Source organism: Panthera tigris, chromosome X (assembly GCF_018350195.1).
Source record: "Panthera tigris isolate Pti1 chromosome X, P.tigris_Pti1_mat1.1, whole genome shotgun sequence".
In the NCBI taxonomy this organism is placed as follows: Eukaryota; Metazoa; Chordata; class Mammalia; order Carnivora; family Felidae; genus Panthera; species Panthera tigris.
In genome coordinates, this window is record NC_056677.1 from 115,499,403 (window position 1) to 115,505,871 (window position 6,469).

Consider the following 6,469-nt stretch of genomic DNA (forward strand, 5'->3'; position numbering starts at 1 on the left):
GCGCGTGCGGACACACACACACACACACACACACACACACACACACACTTCCACATGCACAGAACGACACAGAAGCACAGAAAGACAAATATGCATAATCAAATGCAGAAAGACACATAGACAGGTGTGCACACACACACACACACACACGCCCCACTGAAACATCACACAGTATACTATTTAAGGGCATGGCTACTGAGTTAGGAAAAACAAAACAAAACCAAACCTGCATTTTCCTACTAACTGAATGGTTTGGGGCCATTTTTCTGCTTTCTTACCTGTAATATGGGGTAATATTAACACCTATCTCTTAGAGTTGTTTAAAGGTTCAGTGAAATGAAGGTTTTAGCCTTCTGCTTGGAATATCATAGATGCTGCCTTTTGGGTTTGCTGGAACTGAAGTTCTTAGCTGCATAAGGTTTGGGTTTTATGATCAAAGTGCATGGTTCTAGAATAGAATGTATTAATGTTATTTGTAGATGGTATTAATGAAGGGTAGGCTACCTTCATAAACAAGGCCATTTATGAAACTTTCAGAGATGATAAAGGCTTATTACTGCCCCTGGAAAATGGGAACAAATATTTCCTGTAATTATTTGTTGTGATTGTCGCTGTTGGTCATATCCTTTTCCTTTTTGCAGGAGGAGATTGGATGATTGAGAGAGCCCTTGGAAGAGGGGAAGAGGGCTGCATGCCCAGTGCATATTTGCCATCTAGTGACCATAGTGAGTAAGTGCAGTGTTTGTGGATTGCTCGGAATATCCCTACACTTTCACCCACTGCAAGGTTGCATTACTGGCCTGGCAAATAAGCTGCTATACTTCAACTTATAGTGGTTTCTGCTATATTGAGAAATTAAAAATGACAACAAAATAAAAGAAATCTCTCTAAATTTCCTTTCCCCCACTTAGTTTTCCTCTGGGCTTCACTGAGTCTGTGTTCTATAGCAGTGGTTTTCAAACTTTCCAATTATAGGCCTGCTAAAATAATTTTGAGGAATCTCAACTCCATCATCCATCTTGAAGCTGGCATCTGAAATTTCTTATCGCGTGTTTAATTCTTTGTAGTTATTATTTCTATTCTAGCATATTATAAATACTCAGACTTCTAAATAAAAGGATTTAATCACATTTTTATATTCATTCAGTGAACTAAAACTACCATAATATCTTGATACTTGTCATTGTTGATTTAAAAGCAAACAAAGGGAAAAAAAACATGGTCAGAAACTTTCATGATATTATCTCCCTGAAATCCCCATTCTATGTAACTCCCCTCAATAATTTATCCTAATGTAATATATTTTTGTGTTTAAAAGCCTTTTACTGGTCATCCTACTGTACATCTCTATGTTTTACATATGGGTTGAAATAAATTTTCCTCTAATGCTAAGTTTATTAACTATTAAACTTTTTATCATTGAATTATTAGTAGTATACAGTTTCTCAAAACAATATGAAATTTTACATATCTTTATAAGTACTTACTAAAAATGAAAACTCAAATTTGGTTGGAAATACATCCTTTGAGTGCCTATAGTTGTTATTTCCCCCAAATTAGTTCATGACTCTAAGGATGACTGTTACTTCGAATGAGACAGTACAGTATAAATTTTATTCCTATTTTTCACGTATAGAACTCTAAGAACTCAGAAAACTTTGTTCCCATAAATAGGTAGAAGGGAATGGAATGAATGGCCAAGTCATAAGTCAAAAATCACAGTGATCAGTCACCAAAAATAATTTTTAGTGATTTAAATGTTTTAATTCAAATTTAAAATTCTTAACAGAGAACTTTTGATTAGGCCTATCCTTAGTTCCACGAAAGCAAAGAAGCCCCAATTTTACAAAAGGATTTGTTGCCGAATCATTTATTTCTGAGTTTTCTGGTAAGTTTACCAAAATGACTTTACCATGCTTTAGCAAATGACTATAATATCGGTCATACTTTCATTTTGAGGCATTATTTTTAATCCAATGTGCTTACAAAAGGTTGGAAAAATCAAAATACTTAGATGAATATGCCTTAGCCGATACAATAATTTTGACAAAGTGCCTTGAATTTGTTATACCCTTTAAATATAAAACTTGGAGGCTGTAACTTCAGGTCATGATTTCATAGAAAATATTTATAATATAACTTAATTGGCAAAGGCAATGTCCATATCAAAATAATCAGCCATATCAGCTGTACCTTCAGAAAAAGTGTTCTACTTCATTTCGCAGTGGAAAAAAGGAACTGACATGCACTTTGAGGAGCAAATAGATTAAATAGACGAAAATTATAATGAGATTTTTATCTACTTCCAAATAAATTAAGAAATCAATTTTGTTTCTCATGTGATTTCAAATTAAAGAATGTAATATGTAGCTAACATAATTCATGTATGAAACAAGAAATCTGATGGCAGACGTAGTTTCCTTTGGTAAACACTTATGCATATGTTTTTACAACTCTGGTGTCGGGTTTCTGGAATAATTAACTAGGAATCATGTACAAAAATTTTAAAATCCATTAATCTTATTAGACCACAGAATCAAACGTTTCAACCATATTTTATCAGGAGAAGAGTATACATAGGTAAAGAATAATCGGTCTGGAAAATACCATATTTTGTTTTTGAAAATGGGAGGTAGAAAATACTTATAAAATGAAATGAGGGTTGACTTTGATTGGAAAAGTTATTTCAAGATTCAACCTGAGAAAACAGGTTTTCACATATTTGAATGATGGACCTGATAAGAAAGAAATCACATACAATTGCTATGCATCGGTTTTACCAGTGTCACCATTTTGCAATATAGGAAAACACTCTGGTTATATTTGCAAGAATCAGCATCAGCAGTCTATCCTGCTGTTAGTCAAGACGTGCATTTCTTTCCAGTTAATGATGCATTTAAGCAAGCGGTATTGAGAATAGTTGCAAACTAATGCTTAATTTTAAGCACGTGGGGAAAAAAAAGTTGTTTTTAGGCAGATAAATTTTAGTAGAGAAGATCCACGGGAGCTGAGAATCTGAGAGTGGATCCCATGCAAACTATCCCTGCTCGCATACTTCTGGAAAAGATTTCATGTACCAGTAGCCTAGTTTGAAGACCACTGCCCTAGACTGTTTTCAGCAGAATTGCTCTAGAGCATATATTGTTGTCATCATTGAGGTACTCAGTTCATTGTAATTGACATTCACCAGAGTGCCGTGGAAATAGCTGCCACTGTTGAATTTCTGCTGAATGTTCTGGAAGGGATTATTTTATTTTGCCGGTAAACGTATGTGTTGATTTGACCTGCATTGTCCCATACAGGAGCCACATGTGGCTGTTGAGCATTTGAAATGTGGCTGGTGCGAACTATGATACATTATAAGTGCAGAATACAGTCTACGCCAGATGTCAAAGACAGGGCAAAGATAAATACAATATCTCATAAATATTTTTATACTGATCACATGTTGAAATGGCAATCTTCTGGATATATTGAGTTCAATAACACAGATTATTAAAATGAATCTTACCTACTTTGTAAACTTTTAAAAACGTTGCGCATGAAATTTAAAATTGCATCTGTAGCTTGCATCATATGTATTGTACATGATGGTGCTGCTCTAGACCTTATGTTGGTGTTCTCGAACTTCCTCTAAAAGCATGACCCCAGGAACAACTGATCTGTCCACGAATCTGGTTCAGGATATTGGTAACTCTCATGAAGCTAGTACCTTTTACCAGTGTTTGGGTTTTCAGGTTGGGGGGTTTCTAGTTGCACTTTGGGTGGCTTCTCAGCGGGTGCATGGGCAGCTTTTCAGACTCTTCCAAAATGCCAGTGGCGGATATGGCATTCTATTGAAGATATGAGGTATCTCATCACATTTGAGATGCTTTTTTATGGAATTAAGTTTTTATGTAACACCAAGAAAGAAAACAAACACCCCTAAATAAACTATGATGTAATGCTTTCATATCCATAGAATTTTAATTTTATATTTACTGAGAGAGCTCTTTTTGGCGTATCTAGATACATGTTTATCATATGTCATGATACTGCAATAGCCATGACCGGATTTCAGTATATACACAGGCAATGACAGCTCCCTTTCAACTGCCTCCTGGCTGACAGCGATGGTAAAATGCCATTGATTATAAGGTGCATTCTGATTTCAGAGATGTATAAAAGGCCAGAAAAAATACATGTTGGAATCGGGTAAATATGGTAAGTCATTTCTTCAGAAAAAAGGACCGTGGAGGACAGAAAGCAAACCCTAAGACATGCCCCTAGCGAAAACACCTGTGCTGTGTTTGCAGAAAACAAAATGTGGCTCTTATCTAAAAATTTATCCCAGCGCACTTAAATGACATCGCATTATGCATTTCATCTTAGTTGTCGTTTCATGGTTTTCTTAGCATTCTTTTCTTTGTTTCCTGGCTCGGGAGTGGGAATCGTGGTAGGTGGAGTATGGCTGGGGACACTGGAAATCTCCAGACTGAAAAGGTCTAGCATCTCTGTTGTGAGAACCACTTAGCACAGTCTTGTGCGAGGCTGTGCCTTCAATGGCACTGTTTGTTCTTCGTAAGTGGGCTAACAGAGGGGGCCTTTCTCCTTGTGGTAGTTTAGTTTAATTTTAACATATTCATTGTATCCTTTCTTGACTGAAGGGCTTGAGAAGAGGGACGAATGGAGATCGAGCGGCTTTTTGAGTTTTTGTTTTACATAGTATTCAAGAGGGTCAGCAAGATGAATCAGAACTCCACAGGAAGTACATTATCTCAAGAATCAATGAAAACAACCCTAGATTTGCTATCCAGGAATTGTGACACATCTCTGATTCTAATGATACTCTTGACAATAGAAGAGATTTACAAGAGGTAACAGAAACAAAAGTTTTCATGAAATGAGAAGAATAAGGGAAGCAATGACATGTTTCCTTCATTGCCCCTACAGTCAAGCATTATTCTAAGATTTACATATCTCTTAAGGGTTCAGAAGCAGGGCCAGCTTCACGGACTTGTGACTTGTGCGTCTCATAGGGCTCCATGCTCGGTTTAAGGCTCTGCTGTCCTGGTCTTGACATGCTTATTAATAAGTTTGGTAAAAGGGGCCCCACGTTTTCATTTTGCCCTGGGCCCCACCAATTACGTAGTTGATCCTGTTCAAAAGGAGACACTTGCGAGAGAGAGAATAATGAACTCAAGTTGCGAAGTTAAATTACAAGTGTTGCTTCTCTAATGTTACGCACCGAAACTGAATTCTTTATGTCAGTACTCATAAACCTAGTATTCATAACCTACCGTTGCTGTTGTTGTTGTTGTTAGGTGTAATAGTTGTCAAAGTAGTAACAGGAATGGTATTACTCAACAGTCCCTTATTTTTACTCCCTCATTTATGCATATGACCTGGGGCATCTTCTGCGTCTCTACTTTCTTTCTTTAAATTTTAAAATTTTTATTTTACTTCATTTTATTTTAATTCCAGTACAGTGGACATACAATGTAATATTAGTTGCAGGTGTACAAGATAGTGATTGAACACCTCCATACAACACCTGGGGCTCCTCATGACAAGTGCCCTCCTTAGTCCCTGTCACCTATTTCACCCATCCCCCACCCCACTCCCCTCTGGCTGCCATCAGTTTGTTCTCTATAGGCAAGAGTCTGTTTCTTGCTTTGTCTCTCTCTCTCTCTTTTTTCCTTTGCTCATTTGTTTTGTTTCTTAAATTCCACATATGAGTGAATCGTATGGTATTTGTCTTTCTCTGAATGAGTTACTTTTTAATGTATTTTTAAAATTCTATTTACTTTAAAAAAATTTTTTTAGTCTTTATTTTTGAGAGAGAGAGAGAGAGAGAGAGAGCAAGTAGGGGAGGAACAGAGAGAGAGGGAGACACAGAATCCAAGGCAGGCTCCAGGCTCCGAGCTGTCAGCACAGAGCCCGACGCGAGGCTTGAACTCACAAACCACGAGATCATGACCGGAGCTGAAGTTGGACTCTTAACTGACTGAGCCACCCAGATGCCCCATATTTTATTTTTTAATTTACATCCAAGTTAGTTAGCATAATGACTTATTTTGCTTAGCATTATACCCTCTAGCTCCATCCATGTTGTTGCAAATGTTGCATCCTTTTTATTGCTGAGTAATATTCCCTTCTGTATATCTATATCTATCTATATATCTCTATCTACCTATCTCTCTCTCTCTATATATATATATACATATATATATATATGTATATATATGCCCCCTCTTCTTTATCCATTCATCTGTGGATGGACACTGGGTTGCTTCCATAATTTGGCTATTGTAAATAACACTGCCATAAACACAGGGGTGCATGTAGCCCTTTGAATTCGTGTTTTTGTATTTTGGGGGTAAATACCCAGTAATGTGATTACTGGATCATAGAGTAGATCTATTTTTAAATTTGGGGGGAAACTCCATACTGTTTTCTACAGCGGCTGCCCCAGTTTGCATTCCCACCA